This window comes from Anabrus simplex, chromosome 13, assembly GCF_040414725.1.
Source record: "Anabrus simplex isolate iqAnaSimp1 chromosome 13, ASM4041472v1, whole genome shotgun sequence".
NCBI classification, from domain to species: Eukaryota; Metazoa; Arthropoda; class Insecta; order Orthoptera; family Tettigoniidae; genus Anabrus; species Anabrus simplex.
In genome coordinates, this window is record NC_090277.1 from 69526830 (window position 1) to 69550505 (window position 23676).

General features: G+C 38.5%; 1 long non-coding RNA gene across 1 annotated transcript in view; it reads left to right on the forward strand.

The window, feature by feature from the left end:
• The window catches only part of LOC136884862 (uncharacterized), a 37810-nt gene extending 14377 nt beyond the window's left edge, over positions 1–23433 (forward strand). Inside the window, exon 4 of the long non-coding RNA XR_010861424.2 lies at positions 22965–23433. This is a non-coding gene — a long non-coding RNA (uncharacterized lncRNA). The remainder of the gene's footprint in view (positions 1–22964) is intronic.
• Positions 23434–23676: the final 243 nt, after the last annotated feature.

Here is a 23676-nt window from a genome sequence, read left to right on the forward strand (position 1 = left end):
CTAGAAACGCTGGTAACTAATAAGAGACAAGATAGTAAGATCCAAGCAGTAGAAATGAAACTTTTAAGAACATCAGTTTAAAAGACAAGAAGAGATAGAATTCAAAATATTAAAATCAGAGAAGAGCTAAATATAGAACCGTTAGTACAGAATGTACAGAAAGCAAGACTGAGATGGTTCGGACATGTAAAAAGAATGGGAAAGGAACGGGTAGCAAGAAGGGAATTGGAAGAAGAAGTTAAGGGAAAGAGACCAGTTGGAATACCAAGAAGAAGGTGAATGGATCAGATTTTGAAGGATATTAGAGAAGCTGGGTTGGATGTGGCAGTAGTAATGGAGCAGGAAAAGTGGAAGGACAGAAAGGAGTGGAGGAGGCTTGTTAACAACACCCAGGCGACTGGAGTGGGACATTGATGATGATTTGTATAACCAAAATCTTTGACCATGTAAAATTTCAAGTTAGTATCTCAATATTTACTGGAATTTATGCATGCTTGCAAAAAAATGCCATTTTTTCTGTTTCACGTTTTCAGGGACAAAAAACCCAGCATGCACATCGAATTTGTTGATGGTCTGAAAATAAGCTTGTGTGTCCTTTAGAGAGCTAATAGTGATTACTTTTACAATTTCCTCATCACTTAAGTGCGGCCAGCATTCGGGAGATAGTGGGTTCAAGCCCCACTGTCGGCCCTGAAGATGGTTTTCCGTGGTTTCCCATTTTCACACCAGGCAAATGCTGGGGCTGTACCATAATCAAGGCAACGGCCGCTTCCTTCCCACTCCTAGGCCTTTCCTGTCCCATCGTCGCCATAGGACCTATCTGTGTCAAAGCGACGTAAAGCAAATATATTTTAAAAATTAAAAAATGGAAGTGATTTCTTGCAAATTGAAGCTGGTAAAAGACAAAAATTATTTCTGTATGGTGAATCACCCAATCTCAAAAATGATAACTAGGTTCATTAATAGGGAAATAAAGTGCTGGGTAAACAGCTAAGAATTGTGCTACCTTCATCGATTTATTAAACCTCACATTTTCAATATTTGATGAATTTTCATATAAAATATCAGAAAATACCGTAATATCTATGGAACAGTTCAAAATACAGTGATATAGTGCTTCATATTACCACATTCTTTGACCACATCAAATATCAAGTTATGCATGCTGAAAGCCATTATCGGTATCTCTGTTTTACACTTTCAGGTACAAGAAACCAGACATGCAAATCACATTTGTTATGGGGGTCTGAAAATAAGCTTGTATGTCCTTCAGAGACAGTGATTAAGTTTTCAATTTCTTCATTGGTATAGATGTAAATAATAATTTTTATACGGTACTTTCAAATTTGAAGGTTTTTTTTTTTTTTTTCAAATTGAAACTAGTAGACAAAATTTATTTCTGTATGGCGAATGGCCCAGTCTCAAAAACTTACATTTTCAGCATATGAATTTTCATATAAATTTCCATAAAATAATTAATATCTATGGAACAGTTCAGGATACAGTGGTAAACATTTGAAAAGTGCTTAATATAACCACATTCTTTGACCACCTAAAATATCAATCAGTCGATCACTACTGATCTTCATGTAGGGTAGTCGCCCAGGTGACAGGTTCCCTATCTGTTCTTTTCCTAGCCTTTTCTTCAGTGATTGCAAAGAAATTGGAAATTTATTGAACATCTGCCTTGGTATTCTGATCCCTAACTCATCTTCGTATCAACAAATATTTGCCCCAATTTGTCCTCTTGAATCCCAACTTTATCTTCATATTGTGATCTTTCCTAATTTTAAAGACACCACTCAAACTTATTCATCTACAAATGTCCTTCCACGCCAAATGTCCTTCTCTCTGCTGACAGCTTGGAACATACCACTTATTGGTGTTATAAATTTACTCTTTCGGAACAAATATTTCAGGTTCCCTATGGGAATCAACATCCTTATCATACCACTTAGTTGAACAGCTTGTCTGCTTTCTCCCAATTCTTCCCAGCCCAAACTTTGGAATATTTTTGTAATGCTACTCTTTTGTTGGATATCATCCAGAAAAAATCAAGCTGCGTTTCTTTGAATTTTTTTCAATTCTCGAATCAAGTAATCCTGGTGAGGGTCCTGTACACTGGAATCATACTCTAGTTGGGGTCTTACCAGAGACTTATATACCCTCTCCTTAACATCCTGACTACAACCCCTAAATACCCTCATAACCATGTGCAGTGATCTGTACCCTTTATATACAATCATAATTTATAAGATTACCCGAATGAAGATGTTTCCTTATATTAATAATACCTGAGTACTTACAATGATCCCCAAAAGGAACTATCACACCATCAACGCAGTAATAAAAACTGAGTGGACTTTTCCTATTTGTGATACTCACAACCTGTTTTTTAACCCCGTTTGTCATCATACTGTCCATCTCACAACATTATTGAGGTCATTTTGCAGTTGCTCGCAATCTTGTAACTATATACAGAATAACATCATCCACAAAAAGCCTTATCTCTGATTCCACTTCTTTGCTCATTTCATTTATATACATACAAGAAAACATCAAGTTAGTATCACAATATTTGCAGGAATTTATGCATGCTTACAAAAAATGCCATTATCTTTGTTTCATATTTTCAGGTACCAAAAACCTAGCACGCACATCGAATTTGTTGATGGTGGTCTGAAAATAAGCTTGTATGTCCTTTAGAGAGCTGTCTATATATATAGTGATTACTTTCAAAATTTCTTCGTCAAATTGCTTGGAAATAATTTTTATGTGCTCAATTTTGAAGCAATTTATTGCAAATTGGAGCTGGTAAAGGACAAAAATTATTATTATTATTATTATTATTATTATTATTATTATTATTATTATTATTATTATTATTATTATTATTATTATTATTATTATTATTATTATTATTATTATTATTATTTATTGGTGACAAAAGATCCCATGAGCCTCTGGCTCGTGATAGGGACAATACAGTACATACTTTCCTTACAGTGACATAATAATTTCATTTCATATACAATAGCTTTTTCTGTAAAGTGACAAGTACATTTTTGGATAACTAAGATATACATTTTTTAGCATCATAGTTTTTCAGAAGTATATTCAGATACTGCATGGCTGTAATATATTAAATATGGACAATATATTATTGTATTAATTAAAGCAGGTTATATAGAGATTATATTAAGATATCTGTATAAGAATAATATTATATCAAGATATAACTGATTTAGAGTTCTTTATAACAGGAGGCAACACATTATATTCCCTAAATATTGATGATTCTATGCCTTTCACTCCATACTTTACTGAATTAGAGCGAGAGGGATATATCCTTAACCATCCTCTAGTTTCATATCTATGAATTTCACTAAAATGGGAGAAGTTAACAGTAGAGTGAGTTAATTTCCTGTCTAGCTTAGCCTATACATAAAGACTGATGATGAAAACGCAATTTGTTTATGGAATAGCAGAATATTTGACTCTGAAAAAACTTCATGTGATGGTTTGAGGAAGGGGAATCCATACATGATTTTGATGGCTCTGTTTTTGTAGGATTTCCAAATTATTAATATAATCTTTCCTACATCTTCCCCAAATAAAGCTTGTGTATGTTAGATGTGGGTGGATCATTGCATAATATATACACTTCAGTTGTTGATGAGAGAAATTACTGTATCTTAATCTGTACATTATTCCTATCAAAGGGGTAATTTTGCTGATTACATAATCAATATGGCTTTCCAGGAAAGTGTTGCATCTAATATTATAACTAGATACCTAGCTGAGTTGACTCGCTCTATTACTTGGTCCTTCAGGGTAACAGTGTTAGCCGCTGTGATCTTACGAGCTGTTTTATGAAAGATTAAGTATTTTGTTTTAGTCACATTTATGATAATTTTTTAGATAAAGCCCAGTCCGATAACTTGTTCAAGTCACAATTTATATCTTCCATAATTTGCGTTTCACTTAGTCCTTTATAAGTTATTAAGATATCATCGGCAAATAATTTACATTTTCCCTTTAGTGTTAAAGATTGTATGTCATTAATATAAATCAAAAATAGAATAGGACCTAGTACTAAGCCCTGCGGTACTCCCGTTTTTGTTTGCTGCTTAGAACTTTTAGTATCATTAATCATCACATATTGTGTTCGGTTTGATAAATAATTTTGGAACCATTTGTGCGCTATTCCTGCTATTTTTAACTTGTTCAGAAGTATTTTGTGGTCAACCAGGTCAAATGCTTTTTTTAAGATCTGTGAGTAGCCCTGCTGCTAATTTATTTTCATCTAAGGTCTTTTGAACATCTATTACTGTATCAAATACAGCATTATCAGTTCCTCTATTTGGGAGAAACCCATATTGATTATATTGGAAAAGTAATTAGTTTTACACAGAAAATTTACCAATCTAATTTTTACTACCATTTCTATGAGTTTTCCAATTGCAGATAATATTGTAATTGGATAGATCTGTATTATCTCCTGATTTAAAGATAGGTACAATTCTGGCACATTTGAGTAATTGGGTTATTTCTCCACTGAGAATTGAAGGTAAATAATTTCCACAATATATGGCACTAAACTTTCAACACAGGTTTTTAACATGACATTGGTTATTTTATCTTCTGTTAAATTATTTTTATTTTTTAGAGAAGTGATAATTTTAAGCACTTGACATTCATCAGTTGGAGACATGAAAATACTATTAGTTTGACTTTCAGCTGTTGTGCTGCCATCTTCAGGAAGACCTCTTCTTATATTTTCAGCTATGTTAACGTATAGTTCATTTAGATTATTGCATATGACCTCTGTGTTTGCAATGCTGACATCATTTACCACCAGATGGCTGATTTCATGTTTATGTGCAAGCTTCCTGTTTAACACTTCATTGACTACATACCATGTTTCTTTTTGGTTTTTGCAATTCTGTAATCTGTGTTCATAATACTGTTTTTGTAACTCTCTTTTTAATTTGGTTATGTTATTACTGATCCTTTTGTATTCTTCAATTACTTCTGTAGAGAGGTATTTTACTTTAGTTTTTGAAAATAGTGAGTCTTTGGTGTGAATAAGTGTTAGTAATTCTTGGGTAACCCAAGGTTTTAGGGGAATGTCTTTGGGGTTCTTTGTTTTTATTGGAATAAAGCTGGTTTCAATTCCCATGCTAATATACTCATTAAATTTGTTATAATAAGTGTTTATGTCCATTTCCTCACAGTTCTTTTTTTTTTTTTTAAGGATATACTGATTTAATTTGTTGTAATTTACAAATTGCTTACCACTATCTTTGATTATTGGTACTTCTGGAACTGATTTTTCACTAGAAATTTCACATACCAGTAGGTAGTGATCACTTAAGTTATTTGTTATATTGAATACATGACATTTGTTTGTGACAAGTATGTGATCAATTAATGTGGAGGTTGTTTTCGTTACTGTAGTTGGGTATTTGTTATTACATGTTATATTAGCCGTAAGTTGTTATTAAATTGTCATACAAAGTTCTGTTTCTGGAGGTTGAAAGCAAGTCTATATTTTTATCTCCAAATATTATTGAAGTATGCCCTGAACTACTATTTAGGATATTTTCTAGATCAAACATAAAACTTGACAAGTTACTTTCCTGTGGTTTATAGGTAGTAATGGTTTCATTTGTGAATGGTGAATGGCCCAATCTCAAAAATGATAACTAGGTTCGTTAATAGCAAAATAAGGTGCTGGATAATTAACTAAGAATTGTGCTACCTTCAGTAATTAGTGCAAATTACATTTTCAATATTTGTTTAATTTTCTGTAAATTATCAGAAAATAATTAATATCTATGGAACAGTTCAAGATACAGTGATAAAATTTGAGAATTACTTTTTATTACCATATTCTTTCGCTATACTTAATTTTGATCCAATTTAATTTGAAGTAAATAATTCCGGTATGTCAATATCTGCAGATATTAAGTGTCCCTTAAGCACTTGTAGTACTGTAGGAACATGTCGTGTAAGAGACGATGTAGAATTTTAATGTGTGGACCCATCTCTTCTTCTTGTTTAAAGAAGCCTGACAGCTAGGTCATTTCTTCTTCTACGTGTGAGAAATGCGTCCCGGACGTTTCGCCTACTCACAGACATATAGTAACTAGACAGGCAGCACCGTATCTCGTAGCATTAGTGTCAGTGAAGCAGGAAACTTGCGGCTGCCGCCATCTTTCATCACTACAGATTTACTATAAACATGCGTGTTAATATGTTACGTATAGTTTTGTTTTATGTCGTTTGTATGTACATTTCACACTAATTTTTCGGAAAACTACAAAACTACTGTGTGGCAGAGTGATGAGTACCCGTGTAGTGTTTGGGTGTGGGTTTTCCTATTCAAGAAGAAAGAATAAGGAAGGAATAGGAATTTCAATACGCCGATAAGTGGCGTACTTGTGCTCATGTGCACTTGTTACCTACTTATTAATGCAATTAAATTTACGATTAAAGATACCTTAATTCACTTCCTTCCGGTGTATATTTGTTGGCATTAGCCCCCTTATGATGGAGTGCGGCATAGAGCGTAATAATAATAATAATAATAATAATAATAATAATAATAATGTTACTACAACATTTGGTCACAAGTTAAGTTTTTGTTTTGCTGGTGTTAGTAATTGAATAACAGTGGTCTCTTCTAATCTTTAAAGATATATTATAAGGATTTCAAAATTACTGTTAAAATGAGAGTGGAAGGATTGGTAAGCTCGCATCAATGGAAATACGGTGTTAGGTTTATTATCACAGAATATTATTGAATATATTTCAGGATTTGTGATAAAGATGTTAGCCAATTCTTTACGATGTTATACTTGTAAAAAAGCTGTTGTACCAAAAAAAATCCTTAGCCGGACTGAGTGGCTCAGATGGTTGAGGCGCTGGCTTTCTGACCCCATCTTGCAGGTTCGATCCTGGTTCAGTCCCGTGCTATTCAAATATGTCGGCCTCGTGTCGGTACATTTACTGACACTTACATCTCTTGCGGGAGAAAATTCCGGCACCTGGGCGTTTCCGAAAACCGTAAAAGTAGTTAGTGGGCCGTAAAATAAAGAACATTAAACATTATTATTAGCAAATCCTTATCCATTCATTTCTTTCCAGAATAGAGGTAATCTGTATGTTCCTACGAAGGATGTTCATGTGTGCAAACTTACTGAGATGTATTTCGGAGCGAATACATGTAATGGTTTAAGCTCGGTCATGAAAGGGAGCACACCAAATGTAGTCACAGCTCAGTTGTATGTAACTTTTTTTTTTCAAGTTAAACTTAGACCTAAAGTCAAAGGACACGCACGCTTATCGCCTTGTTAGTGTAATTTCATCACTGTACCTGGAGAGGCCGCCTGGTGGCCACGATCGCTAAGGCGTTGAAGTCTAAACGATCTGCCACCGTGGTTAGCCGGTTCAAGTCCCGTTGTTAGAAAAAATTTCAGCATCGGAATGTTGGCCGGCAGGGAAGCAGAGGTTGTGGTATAAATTTCTAATTACTACATTGCGTGATAAAAGCCAGGATTAAATTCCAAACATGTCCGCAATACTCGAGGGCATATGACGGTGTTGATGGTGATTCGTCCGTCGGATGGAAACATTAATCCTTGAACATTGCTATTCGACAGGCGTAGGCTATGTAGCGGCACATCACGTAATTCATTTCATCTCATCTCATTAACTCCCCTGTTGAGGTTGGCGTCACGAAGGGCATCCGGTTATAAAAATAGCCACGGCAGATTCATCTCACCTCATACCCGACCCCGTAGAGAAACGGGACAAGGAGTGGACAAACAAACAAACCTGAAAATACGTGTGAATCATGGAAAGAGATTTCACCAAAGATCGGTCTAAAACAGGTTGGTTATTTTAAGCACTGGTAAATTGATATATTCGGTCATTCTTTTTGTAAGAGGACCTTATAGGTCTAATTAAGCAATGTTATTGTTAATATTTCGGTGTGCTTTTAATCATCTCCTGTTTAATAATCCCGTTGTGGCTACTGTTTAACATTAATGCAGTGTAGTGTATTGTGTAGTGACGAAAGATGGCGGCGTCCGCACGCTTCCGGCTTCAGAATTCTGCTGCTCATTGCCAGTCTAAATCTATATCTATTTATTCTTGAACCCTGTATAATTTTGTCAGGTGAACCGGAGATCCTTTACAAACCAAGAACAATGACATGAATTCAAAATTCGACTACCTTAGCCACGGCACTAGCGGCTTGCTGGTGGAAAAGGGCTTTTGAAAGCTCTAATTTGTTGTTCTGTATCGCGCAGTTCATTACACAACACGCAAGTCGAGGTCGTCTCGCTCACAGGTCTAATTTTACTTACTTGGCTCATTAAAGTGCGCTGATTTTGAAATGCTAAGTGGGACGAGCATGGCCTACTTCCCATACTCCTACAAATGGGACTTGATGAAGGATGATGGGTAATTTCGATGATCATGCTCTCTTATCAAATCCTGCTTGTCTTAAACTTTCCGCGCGATCTACGGAAAAAAAATGTAAGTAAATACAATCGAAATTCATGTTAAAGTAAATAACTTACAAAACTATGTACGCGTCGCTGACAAGACAGGCAGCTACTTTCCGCCAATATTCAGTGATGCTGTTTTACTCGAGACGCAGCACACATTACAACAATGGTGAATGTAATGTTATTGTTGATCAGTTTTCCATACTGTCGGCCTTAACATTTAGTTTTCTTCCGATTCTGCGACATTAAAGGCAGTGGAGTCCCTCTTGTAAGCGATCCTTCCTTTACGGTTTTTATAATCGTCTTCACACGTGGCTTTACACCTGAAGACAATCATCGCCAGTTAACAATATTCCCATGTTAGATTGACTAAGCGGCAAAAGACATATATAATCGGATAGTGAATATTTTTTCCGTTCCATTATTTTTCGAATATCTTTCGATTATCCGTCGGAAACTCCATTCGTGAATTTTCCATTCGATTATTCATTCTAAACTGCATTCAAATGGATGAGGCGATTGCATAGTGAATGCTTTCGAAATAATCGCTCGAACCGAACGAGTGGTTCTGCTGAAATAATCGATGAATATTAAAAGTGTTCGATTATGCCATCACTACGACTTTTGCAATTCCATTGTTTAAATAATCGGATGGAGGTTATTCGATTATTGTGGATGTATTATCCCGTCAGTAATTAAAACTTGTATTCCCTATAGCATTTGTTATGTTATGTAATACATGGTATTTAAAATAATACATTTTAGGCGCCTTCCCGTAAATTACCATTTCATCCAGCGTGAATAAAAATTATTTATAACCTAGACTCTAGTTCCTTATTCCCAGACTTTACATACCAATTTTCATTAAATTCTGTTCACCCATTTTCTTGTGGCTCGGCGCTGATATCAGAAATATCTCTGTTATCTTTGCGGGTAAAAATGTATCAGACATAAATGATCGGAAATTTAATTATATATAACTTTATTTTTGTGGTATTTATCGCTAAGACCATTAATAAGTATTTGAGAATTACCTTCCCTAAACTACCATTTCACCGGGCGAGTTGGCCGTGCGCGTAGAGGCGCGCGGCTGTGAGCTTGCATCCGGGAGATAGTAGGTTCGAATTCCACTATCGGCAGCCCTGAAGATGGTTTTCCGTGGTTTCCCATTTTCACACCAGGCAAATGCTGGGGCTGTACCTTAATTAAGGCCACGGCCGCTTCCTTCCAACTCCTAGGCCTTTCCTATCCCATCGTCGCCATAAGACCTATCTGTGTCGGTGCGACGTAAAGCCCATAGCAAAAAAAAAACACTACCATTTCACTCAGCGTCAATACAATTAGTTATAGCCTAGATTGTTGTCCGTCATTCCTGGATTTTAAATACCTATTTTCATTCAATTATCTTCAGCCGTTTTGTCGTGATGCCGTACAAACAGACAAAAATGACGGAAAAATAGAAAGTGCATGTCTTTGTTACTCTGGACACGAACGATACGGAAATACCATTCTCCTTAAATTCTGAGAAATATGCAGATAAAACTTATTTTATACATATTGCATGTACCTATGTACAGTATATACGATTGTACCATATCTCCTCCTAAACCACTGTAGCGATTTCATCCAAACGCGTACACTTTTGACTTGCTATCGGGACATAAACCACGTGGGGGTTGGAGGGGGTGAGATATCACAATAATCGAAGATATTGTCGAATGTATAGTTCTCGAGGTCACTGACAAGCCCCACTCGTCAGGGGATTGAGAAGGAGTGAAGAAAGTGTGTATCCCACCACAGCTGTCATCTGTGGGGCATCACACCCCTAGGGAAGGGGGTGAATTATATCTGAAAGCTGTAAATCCATAGTGTTCGGGACTACGGGAGTGATTTCAGCTAAACTTGGTACACTATCAGGAGACAAACTGCATCGAGGTACGACAAATCTAAGACCCCTGGGGGTGGTGGTGGGAGGGGGTGAGAATAGGTGGTAAAGAAAGTTTCAAAAACGACCGAGATACCTCTCAACCGAACATATGACTTACTATGGGGGTAAGATACCCCAAGGAGCGGGGGTGAGTTAGAGGTGGAATAATGACACTTCACTTTGCCTTTGAAGTCCATATTCAGCCTCCGAGAATGAAAAGGGGTAAAAAGGAAATGTTCACAATTACCGGAATTACGGACGTATGTGTGTTTCTTCCAGTATAGCCCTCATAAAAAATTGGTACTATATAAAAAAGTAATGTAAACAATCCTAGGCTCCTAGGGGAGGGGAGTGAAATATAAAAATAACGGAAAAGACCGATATTAATGTCCAATCCTTTATTTACGAGGTCGCTGAGTTGAAGTGTGACACTGGATGCGGTTTAAGTCATACTTCAGCCGCAATCAGAATGGAGGTTGAGAAGGGCTGAAAATGGATGTAAAAATAACCGAGATTATGGATGTGGGATGTTCCAGAATAGCTCTCAACGAAACTTGGTACACATATGACTTACCATCTGAAAAAGAATACTATGGAGGGGTTGACATATAAAAATAATGGAAAATAACTGATATTAATGTCGAATGCATTGTTTATGTGTCACTGAGATGAATTGTGACGCTCTGGATACCGCTTAAGTCCACGTGTAGCCTCCATTGAGAGGGCTTGAAAGTAAAATGAGCGAAATTACCGTTGAATGGAGTATACTATACTTCACACATAACTAACTGGTAATACAAATCTTTAAGGAATCATTCAAAAACTATACAGTTAGTAAATAAACAAATCATCACCAATTTGAATAATAGGCTAATAATAATAATAATAATAATAATAATAATAATAATAATAATCTGAAAAATTATCAGGTGCCTTCAGGAAAAGAAGATATTATTAATGGTGACTTAGTTCGAATGAATCCAGAAAGACGGAATAAAGAATGTTTTACCCACTAGAAAAATTCCCGAAACAAAAATAAGTTGGCTAATCGAAGTGAAAAAGGCTTTACGAGAAATGAGGATTGAGATAGAAGAAATTCTAGACATAGCTACATTTCACAATAAGAATAGGAATTTCATGTTTTTTCAGGAAACTGACAAATCATACCGAAAATCAAGAAAGGAGGCAAAGACATGAAGTTACTTGACGTGGTCCATGGATGGCCGATATCGAAGAAATAATAATGGTTTTTAAAATCTTCACACCTTTTTATGGGGTCGGTAGAGTACCAGAGCTATCATCTGCTGCCACCTGAAGTTTGCGGGTCTCAAACTCGGTGCCACTCAGTTTGGTAGAGGGTTGTACAATTATGAGTTATGACAAGCACGTGCATTTTCTTCTAGCGTTATGAAATCAAAAATTTAAGCGTTTGGCGTTAAGACATGAAGGAGAAGTTGGGTTAATTTTGATCGTATTAAATGAAAGTCACATTTGCACAGAGCTAATAGTGAAATAAGAATGTATGTAGTACTGCAAATGAAGCACAAAAGAAACGTGTGTACGGTTAATTCCCCAGCAGACTTGCAAGTGTGAGGCAAATGAGAGACCTGCCCTTCTTCTGTATGACAAGTACCATTAGGTTCTAGGATACAAGGATATCGATAGATGTAAAAGCTCTTTTGAGCCTTGTAAATGAAGCGCCACTCTTAGGGCAGCAATGCTATTTGCTTTACTAACTACTTTTACGGTTTTCGGAAGCTGAAAGTATGACGGCTGTAAATATCACATATTTTGCAACCAAGACTGCTATTTTAAATAACTTATTCATCAGGCAGTGATGGGTTAGAATGCAGACTAATTTGGTTACTAGCGCGTTCTTCCGTAACTCGACTGTACTCCTAATGTTTAGCCACGGCCGACTTGATGCGTCGCTCTAGCTAGAAGCGCAGCGAGGGATCCAGTCGGCCGTGGTTTAGCATAACCGTTGTGCGGGATAGAGGTGGTGATTATTGTTGAGGAAGTACAACTAGGCAACCATCCTCTATATAACACTAATCAGAGAGGAAAGATGGAAGGGGTCCGACACTTCGAAAAATGAAGGTATCGGCCAAAGGAAGACAGGGGCCACGAAGGGCATGAAAACGAAAGACACCCTAGCCCTCGCAAACCTAATAGCGTCGGGGTCGGAAAAGAACAAGAGTTGACCAAGGGAGGTCGGATAGGATAGATGAAAGTGAGGAGCCTGGCACAAGTAAGTGGAAGCAATACCGGGACTCAGCTAAGGGCCCCGTGGTCGCCAACTCACGCTCCAAAGTTCAGAGCCCCTGAGGCCCCTTTTAGTCGCCTCTTACGACAGGCAGGGGATACCGTGGGTGTTATTCTACCGCCCCCACCCACAGGGGGATTGTGCGGGATAGACTACCATGCTTCCTTTTCCTCGTGTGCTCGATCAGTAACACAGGTTTCAAATTGTTGGTCATGACTAGAGCCAGGACGTTTGGGCAGTAATAGGTTAGTAGTCTATCCTGCCTAACGGTTATGCTATGAGATTCGCATAAACATCAGAAACCGTACAAATTACGTTACTCTCAGTACGGGTTAGTCAACACTTCGTAATAACCGAATTAGGTTGTATTCTAACTTATTACTGCATTAACATCCGGGGTGCAGTCATGGCGTTCCAGTAACATTTTGCTTCATGTCTCGGCGTTATCACCGTAATCAAGGAACAGACTTGATAAAATCGGACTAGCTCTTAAAATATTACCACACGCTGCGCATTCTACTGAGAACTTGTGGCCGTCACCCCAACACAGTCCTGTTCCAATTTTTCTAATGATTCGAAAGTAGGAGATGTGGAAAATTTCCAACTTCGTGAAACCATTTAAGAACAAATTAGGTAAGGAACTGTTAGGAAGCATGTCACCTGGGTGAGAGTCCTAAGTGCAGATGAATGGTAACTGACAGTGTACCACAAAGCTTAATTAGCTCACGGAGGCTTGCAGACTGAACCCTAGAAATCCGTAATGCAGATGTATTGGCCTTAACACCAAAATACTCAACAGTAACTTATGCTACAAATTGACGGCCGGCTTTTCATCACAGCTTTCTTTACACATTCAGAATATAAGGAAGGATGAACATGCGCTCTACAACACGGCACTGGCCGTCAACACGTGTAATTTGGAAAAGCAACAAGTTGCTTGTGATCCGACATTGGATCTGGATTCCGGAATGTATGAACACGGTCTACGACAATTCCTTTCTTTCTTTTTTAATCAGTTTTCAAATTTCGTCGCAGAGCCGGGAAAAGAACTCGGGTCTCTGGGGGTTGCACTACACCACAGAGCGAGACGTGAACTAGAATTAATTGGGATAAAATGGGGAAAATATGTCTGTTTTTTTCCTGTTATTTTATTTAGAAGATTTTAAGGCACATTTGAGACGAAAATAGTTTTTTCATTCTGTTTCGATCATTTGCGTTAGTGTTCTTACTGTGCAGGTCAACTTCTTCTCAAATACGATCTACCTTTTCTCTGGAATTTGTTCTGTTCAATTTAAAATGGTCCTGGACTTATTATACGTCCTTTCAAACAGTCGCAATCGTTTAGAATGTCAACGAGGTACTTACTTTTTATAAAATTGTTTTAGTCTTAGAATTTGATGGATGTTTTAATTTAAAAAAATTGTGATGAAAAGTTAAGGTAATTCGAAAATTTCGTTTTTCTTATTAGTAAAGGAGTGAATAAGATAATAAATACAGAGGCCCAGGACACTGGGCTTGTTGGTTAGTACATTGTTTTCATTGAAGTGATACAACATTTATAATAGATAAATTATTCGTCTGCGTCCGTAGCGTCACGCTTAGTGTTAATACCTGCCGTCGTCGGGGGCCCGGGTTTGGTTGCCGGTACTTCACCTGCCTGAAAAGAGCTGCCGCACCTCGGGTTGAGGATACGAGTTTCATCCGGCTGAGTGGCTTTGGTCCAGGCTGTCCCGGGTTCGGTTTCCGGCCGGGTTAGGGATTTTTACTTTAATCGGTTAATTCCCATGCCTCGGGGGCTGTGTGTCGTCATCATCCTCATAGACGCGCAGTTCGCCAACATGGTGTCAACTCCTCTTCGGAGGCCACACACTAGTAGGTCTACCAACATATGATGAAAAACGCACTGGCTATTGACGCAATTTGAAAGGCAATTGATTGCTTAAGTTCTGTCACAGTGTTTGACTGGCAACTTACTTCATTACGATTTCTATTCGTCTATATTAGCATTTCTGATTGATGTCTGGTTCAGAGCAAGCTGGAGCGAGTCGGCCGTCGTACGAACTAAATAGGTACTTTTTAGGTTCTCAACAGATGGCACTGTGGTCGTATTCCGGTAGATAAAGAGAGAAACTCGAATGAGACGGTCCTCTCGTCAATCCCAGGTAATACAGCGACCTGCATTACCACAACCAAGTTGCTTCTAGTTCACAGTTTGATTGGTAGATGGCAGGAGTATTTATGTGATTTGTGGAATTACCTCCTAGAATATCTGTTAGTAGCTAAAAATCCAGGTCCATTTACTCCTTCATGCATACATACATACATACATACAATTACTCACGTATAATAATAATAATAATAATAATAATAATAATAATAATAATAATAATAATAATAATAATAGGAAAAGACGAATGAAATACTTTGGTCATCTCACTAATTACCAAAAAACCAATTAACAAAAAGGATCATAGATTATGTAACCTCACTTAAGAAATCAACACCCTGGCTTGACGAACTTCGAAATGACCTCAAAAACGCATACATAAGTTCAAGACACATCCTAGAAAAAGAGATCTTTAGACACAAAGGAAACAATTGGGGAGCAACCACAACAAAAACAGTACAGATCCAAGTGGTCGGAAGGACGGGACGTAAACAAGCCTTCTTGGAAAGAATGAAAGCGTATTGGAACAAGAAGAAGAACCCACAGAAGAATTGATTGAGTTATTTGCTTAACGTCTTCCAATATTGGGATAATTTGCTACTACTAATAAAAATAATAAAATTTAAAATCAAACACTGCAACACATTAATCAAACCAGTGAGTCTGTATGCCACAGAATACATGTTCTCTATGAAAACGGGAGAAATAGAAGAGGTAGAGAAAAACGAAAGGACAGTATTGAGGAAAATCCGTCGACTTTCGAAAACTGAGGAAGAAGAGTATGTATCGAAAATTTCCCTTGGTTCCAATAGCGATGTCAGCTATCGTGCTCGGGGGACCGCCTTCAATTCCCGGTACTGCCAGAAATTCAAGGTTGTCAGGAGAGTGGTATGTAGTTGCAGCTCACCTGCCTGAAAAGAGCTGCCCCATCTCGGGATGTGGACACGAGTTTCGTCCGGCTAAATGGTTTGGTTCAAGGGGTCCCGGCTTCGATTTCCGGCCCGTTCGGGGATTTTAATATTGATCGGTTAATTCCGATATATGAATATTTGCCCGAATCTGTCCTCTTGAATTCCAATTCATAATTATGACAATTTCCTGGTTTTAAAAGCTCTAGGCAAGCTTATTCTTCTACTTACGTCATTCCACGCCAACTCACGACTGACACCCCGTCGTCAAGCATCTCTTCTCTTTATTCGCAAGTCTTTCCTGCCCAAAATATGCAACACTCTCCTTTGTCGGAAATCAGCAGATCAAATCGTGCTGCTTTACTTTGACATTTTTTCCACTTCTCGTATCAAGTAATCCTGGTGTGGGTCCCATACTCTATACGCCCTGTCCTCTACATCACTACTACAACCTCATAACCATATGAAGCGATCTGTAACTTTTCTTATCAATGTCGGTAATATGATTACCGTAATGAAGATCATTTCTTATATTATTATATATATTCTCCATGAGTCACTATCACCCCCATCAACACAATAATTTAAACCGAGAGGACTGTTTTTAGAAATGTAGCCACCGATTCAATTGATTGCTTAAGTTCTGTCACAATTTTTACTCAGATTGACCGGTAATTTAATTATGATTTATTTTGGTAATTATTAGCATTTCTGGGCGATGTCTGCTTCATTTTCCTCAGTAGTCTCGCATGATCTACCCTATCAAAAGCCTCGGATAGGTCAATAGCGATACAGTCGTGCATCTAAAATATCTTGCTGCCATCCTTTAGATTGAACTTCACCTTTCTTAACCCACAACTGCCTTTTCACAATCCCATCCCCTAGTTCACGTCACCGGAAACTGGGAAGAGAGCATTCGTTTATTGCAGTTCACTAACTGGATTGCATTCCTCTGACTGTTATTACACTAAATATAATTTATTTTGTCGTAGACGTTAACAGTGTCATATGGTGTAGGACAGCGTGTATTTTCCCTGCTTAGGTTTGTATCACAACTATTACAATACACATTATGACTGAACTGGACGAGTGGATGACTACATCAATTGCTAAATGGAAGATTTCATGTGGTCGTGAATGAATAACACTCTTCTCACGCTGTCACTAACTGCGGAGAGAGCATTCACTGATAAATGAGTGAACTGAACATTCCATTATGAATTAAATACTGTCTTCTTAAATGAATCAATTAATGGCTGATTCCAAGTCGCGGAGAGGCACCAACTGTGGAGAGAGCCTTCTACCAAACATATCTTTTCTCAGCGCATTGACAAAACGAGTGTACAAGAGCAACAATGGCAAGGAGTAAAACATTCTATGACAGAGATTGGAATAACAGAAGATATAATGCAAGACAGAACAACTCTCACGGGTTAGAAGGGGACGGGAACATCTGGACAGAAGAGAGGAGGAAACAGGAAATTGAAAAGATGAAGAGCTATAGAAGTGAGGATGCGTCCACAGGGTTAATTTTCGTGGTCATTAGATGGCAAAAATCGAACCTAATAATAATAATAATACATTTAAAAATATGTCCTGACCAATTCATTCGCCATAACATCACCCGTGCACAATCATCCATACCACCAAGTTCGGCATGTTTCGGCTTAACCCTTACAGCTCTGCATTCGAGAGACGGAGAAGCGCTGGTCCCCCAGTCGACTGTGCTAAGAATGGTTTTCCGTTGTTTTCCATTCCTGTGCGCTAGGGCGAATGCCGGGACTCCACGGCTGCCCTCACCTCAACTTCTCCGCAAATTACATGACTGATACATGGTCTGAGAGACGGCCTCACTGTATCCTGTCGCGTTATCCCTCATCCATCCAAAATATAAACATCCATTCGTTGCTTCCTTATAACAGCCACTCAGTCACGCCCAGGCTTTCCCACCTTACATCTTCAAAATGCTTGCACAATATTTCGACACCTCCGTTCAACTTAACTCTAAATAGTTTTTAAAATATGTTCTCCCCCTCAGCCAATAGACTGATAATTCTTTCAAACCAATCAACTCAAATCTCTTTTCAACCCATCTCTCTTATTCTCACAACCCCGAAATATCTTCCGGTCAGAGAGAGGGCGTTACCCTCAAGGTGCCCCGCACCACTCCTTTAAGTTGCGGAATTAAAGTCTGCCTACCGACCGAGTCGGCCGTGCGGTTAAGGGTACTCAGGTGTGAACGTGCATTAGGAAGATAGTGGGTTCGATCCCCACTATCGGTAATCCTGCAGATAGTTTTCCGTTTTTCCATTTTTCACACGAAGCATATGCTGGGGTTGCCTTAATTAAGGCCACGGTCGCTTCCTTCCCTTCGTAGACTTTTCCTATTTCATCGTCGCCGTAAGACCTGTCTGTGTCGGTGTGACGTAAAGCAGCTGCTCAGTCAGTCAGTAGCTTCACATTAATTTAATTCAAGTGTAGATAACTCCGAAAGATTTATCCGTGCTTCTTCGAACTACAGAGAGCAATTTACTCACTAAGATAACTCACGCATTCACGAAGTCATTAGCCTTTCTCCTTCATACTGAACCAGTGTTAACATTGGAAGTCAAGGGTAGAAGGAAAGAAGGGTCAACACGGATGCACAGTGTTTGTTCCCACGGAACTCGGTATGTTTCGGCTTAACAGCAAGCCTTGCAGCTCTACACGCAGGAGACGGACGGTCCCCACTGTCGGCTGTCCTATGAATGGTTTTCCCTTGTTTTCAATTCCTCTGCACTAAGACGAATGTCGGGACAGTTTCCATTATAGCACCTAGCTCATCTTCTTCGCAAATCGGATAAGCGATACATATCTCCCTGGCCTTAGTAATATCCTTCGGCCAGTATCCAGTAATCGGGAGATAGTGGGTTCGAGCCCCACTGTCGGCAACCCTGAAGATGGTTTTCCGTGGTTTCCCATTTTCACACCAGGCAAATGCCGGGGCTGTACCTTAATTAAGGCCGCGGCCGATTCCTTCCAGTTCCTAGGTCTTTCCTATCCCATCGTCGCCATAAGACATATCTGTGTCGGTGCGACGTAAAGCAAATAGAAAAAAAAAGTAATATCCTTAATCGTACCGGTACGCATCTTCTGTTCTACTGCCGTGTTATAATATTCAGCAATTATATTTCTATTTTACGAATTTTCCTTCCCGCTTAGAGATATAATTTTCAACGTTTGTCATACTTATTAAATAGAGCTCGGATGTTCAGGCAGCGACAGTTTAGTAGGCTAACCCGCTCTTCAGAAATACAGAGAAGCTAACATAATGTCCAGGGGTTCTTATAGTCTGTGCCCCTATAGTTTATGTAAGTCTCATAGCAGAACTGTTGTGCAGTATATTGTTACTCACTTTATTAAGTTTACATTCGAACCTATTAATACCTAAATATCCGGGCTCGACTTGTATTTTATATGAGGAATTTCTACTTTCAAACCGCGGTACGCTCTTAGAAATAATGAACTGACAAAGAATAGGAAGACCTTCCAGCGAATGACCTTGCAATGTTGCATCTTGGCCAGTGCAGCAGGTTGTGTACATCTAAGGCTAGGAAGTGTGTACATTAGATGTTTACTCAGGTCCAAGATGCTGACATTTGAAAGAATTTATCTCGTTCTAAACTGTCTCAGATCGCCGTGACGTGCTTCCACAGTTCTGGCACTTCAGGCAAGCAACTCAATGTGGAAAACATCCTAGTAATATGATCTACGAATTGTAGATAAATGAAGTATAATAAAGTATGAGGATATATTCTTTATTTATTCCTAAAAATCACAATAACTTTCTTTCTTTCTTAGTCCGTTTACCGTCCAGCGTTGGTTTTCCCCTAGGAGTCAGCGAGACATCCCACCTCTACCGCCTCAAGGGCAGTGTTCTGGAGCGTGAGGCTTTGGGTCGGGGAGGACCAGTACCTCGTTCAGGTGGCCTCACGTGCTATTCTGAACAGGGGTCTTGTCGGGGGATGGGAAGATTGGAAGGGATAGACAAGGAAGAGGAAAGAAGCAGCCGTGGCCTTAAGTTAGGTACCATGCGGGCATTTGCTTGCAGGAGAAGTGAGAAACCACTTGGAGGATGGCTGAGGTGGAAATCGAACCCCCCTACTCAGCCGACCTTCATCTCTCTTATCTTCACAACCCGGTCGATTAGATTAGCAGTTTGCCTGTTTCTACCTCTACAGTCACTAATGTGAGTGCAAAGCCCTTACAACTACATTCGTTGGGGATATTTTTCAAAAAATCAAAAACCTCCCGAGGGTATTGACCCAAGGAACACATTGCAGAAACTATTTGAATCAAAAAGAAAACGAATAAAGAAACAGGTTGTTTTAGGCTGTTTTTCCGGAACTGCATTTTGGCCGGAAGTGGTTTTCGAATATTTTTTTTAGTTTGATAGAGCTATCCAGGACTCACAATGTGAAGCCTTTCCGTGCTCTTTAACACTTCAGCTGCCGGCACAATTGAGGAAAGTGCTTACTTTTACTTGTTTCGTAGTATGGGGACTCGTACTTTGTCTGTTACACTGAAAGTGAGACTGCGCGGTGATGTTTAGTCTATTGCTATTCGTGAGGACAACTAATGACCAAATGTCGATGATAGGAGGAACAGAAGTACAATTTAAAAGGGTTTCTCATGAATTTCAGTAAGTGCTAACAAGAGAGCTCATGGCACGGGATTTTATTTGGTCTATATGAAAAGAAAAATTCTGTTTACTTGAGTGACAGCCTTCACTGGAGTGCCGTTTATTTCATAGCTGTGGGTAAGCTCACGTTAATTTAGGCGCATCTACATTTTAACACATTCATGTTGAGTTCCCGACTTTTGACCAATCGTACCACAACCACTGGAGTTCATCTGTATGTCATCTTCGAGGTCAACTACAAAGAAATAAAATAGCAGAGGTGATAGGATTGATCCTTGTGGGACGCCAGACGATGGCGCCTGGAAGTTCGTCTCCCTGTTGACAATTAAGAAAATAGTTTGTTATTATACCAGTGGGACAGTTTGCATTAAGGTTTATAGAGAAGAGCGCTTTATCGAGGTCAATGTAAATGACATGCAGTAGCGGCTTGTTAGCGAGGTAGCTTATTGACAGCAGACACATGATGTAGTCTCCATACAAACGTGTTGTTGGTCCGAATTATATGACACGGGAGGGTAAAATTATTTCAATGATTGCTGAGAGAATAGATGTTGTCATTGAAGCGAGGAGGTATTATTCCTGTCATACGATTTATGATTGGTTATTACTAGGGCTCGGAACTTGTGGAAAATCCATTTTTTTTTTCTCGAGTGTCAGAAAACGAGACCCAACATAATTTATGTTCATTCTGGGTCATTGTAGGTCAGAAAAGGGTAGATTTTATTGGTATTTTTTCGTTTATGGGCGTTTTTGGCTTATTGGTCTTTTTAACCTTGTTTTTATGTCTTTTTCAACTTCACCTTCTATTTTACTGCCCAATTCGAATCATCATTAGAACCACTTGCACACCTTTTCTGTAGTAAGTGCATATGTTTGAACCATATCTAAAAAGAGAGGAAATGAAATGAGGAATGAAACTAGTCGTTGAAAACAACAGGGGTGTGAAAGTATGTGCAAGAAGTGAATTATCGAAAGAAAAAAATAGATGTGAGTGTTTTTGAAGAGGAACAAGTATGAACCCTTAAGATCCGTCGATGTTTCGCAACGTGCTGTTTGAAAACTGACGATCCTTGACACCTAAGAACCTGGAGATAACTCTTGTGATACACTGCAAAGCCAAGTGAGGTGATGTTTCTCTAACCCTAGTGCGGTGAAGTCAGAGATTATTACAGTTTTACTTATTTCATTTTCTTTCTCCAGGATGTCCATTGCGGGTTCACTGAATTCATTCTAGCTGGAAAATATTTATTTCTAAATACTGCAAGTAATTTTTTTAACAAACACGAAACTGCCCTTTTTAATTATGTTAATCTATAAATATGTAATGTCTGAAAGACGAACTATTTCACGTATATGTTTTTGCAGCAGAATTTTGCATTTATAAACATCATATTCCTTCATTAAGTATGCAATTAAAACTAAAATTATGAAGGAATTTGGACCGCATTTTTACTTCCATTTTGCCATATTTTAGGTCCTTTTTGGATATTTTAAGTCTTTTCACAGTTATTTCTTAGGCAATGTATAGGCCTTCAGGTCCGAGCCTCTTTCGAAAAGATTCAGAATTAAAACACCGATTGATAACTTGCTGTTGATAAGACTGAGTTTCAAATGTCATACCCTGTGCTTCTCAGAGGTGGTCAAGATGGTGTTGGAAGTTTGTCCGGCAGGAGTTCTTTTACCGACACAGGGCTGACGTATCTGAGAACAAATATCATCGGATTGAGCCGGGATCGAACCTGCCTTAACCGCCTGAGCCACTGAGCCCAGCACCAAATGATGGTGATGATTATTATTGTTATCTGGTAATTTGTATACTAGGGAGTTTCATTACATTGACCCAGTCGAGTTTCATGAGCTCGCTGTGAAGAGCACGGCCTTCATCCCACCACTTTGCACGTGACGATCCGAAAATGTGCCCGTCGTCTGTCGTAGGTCCACTTGTTGACGTCAGCGTTTTGAGTCGAATTTGTTAAAACTGCTAAGCAATCGTTTATTATTATTATTATTATTATTATTATTATTATTATTATTATTATTATTATTATTATTATTATTTGGTACTTGCTTTACGTCGCACCGACACAGATATGTCTTACGGCGACGATGAGGCAGGAAAGGGCTAGGAGTGGGAAGAAAACGGCCGTGGCCTTAATTAAGGTACATCCCCAGCATTTGCGTGGTGTGAAAATGGGAAACCACGGAAAACCATCTTCAAGGCTGCCGATAGTGTGGTTCGAACCCACTATCTCTCGAATACTGGATAGGCCTACTGGCTGCACTTAAGCGACTGCAGCTATCGAGCTCGATTATTATTATTATTATTATTATTATTATTATTATTATTACGTACTTGCTGTAAAGGATTTGTTGATCCGATATTACTATTCGTTATTTCCATTTAATCATCTGAATAACAAAGAAAAAGGCTCGATATCCAACTCACTGTAGACTGTTGACTGAACTGTATGTAATTTGCTGTATATTTTGTTTTAGGTTCTATAGACTAGCTGAAGTGCCCGCCGTTGACGAGACCCCCAGCTTCTTTCCGCCAATTTTTCTTGGGACGCAACAGTAATCCCATCTATAGGAGATCGCAGCACAACGATGGTCAATATAATGTTATTGTTGATCAGTTTTATGAGCTTTCCATATTGTACGCCTTCACATTTAGTTTAGTGAGGGCATCGAATGTAAAGGCAGTTCTTCCTTCTTTCATGACTCCCTATTCTTCAAGCGATCCTTTCTCATTTCTGTAATCATCATTACATTTTTCCTTGTCGATACGGACCTTTACAATCATCGCCAGTTAACACCATTGAACCATATTTCTTTGTTAGCAATGCTCGGCGTTTTATGGACTAAGCGACACAAGTCTAAATTAATTATTCCGTTATAATAGTCAGTACGGTAAAACTGTATAAGACATAACTGACTGGAACTTGTATTCTGTATCAGTTTACTTTCCTATAGGACCATAACATAAATATTTTAAAATTAAAATTCGGCGCCTTCCCCTAAGCTACCATTTCAGCTAGCGTCAATAAAACTATGTATAGCCTAGACTTATTCCCTGACTTTGCATACCGAATTTCATTAAATTCTGCTCCCCCATTTTCTCGTGGTTCGGCGTTGATATGGACATGGTTGTTGTTGTTTGAGTCATCAGTCCATAGACTGGTTTGATGCAACTCTCCATGCCACCCTA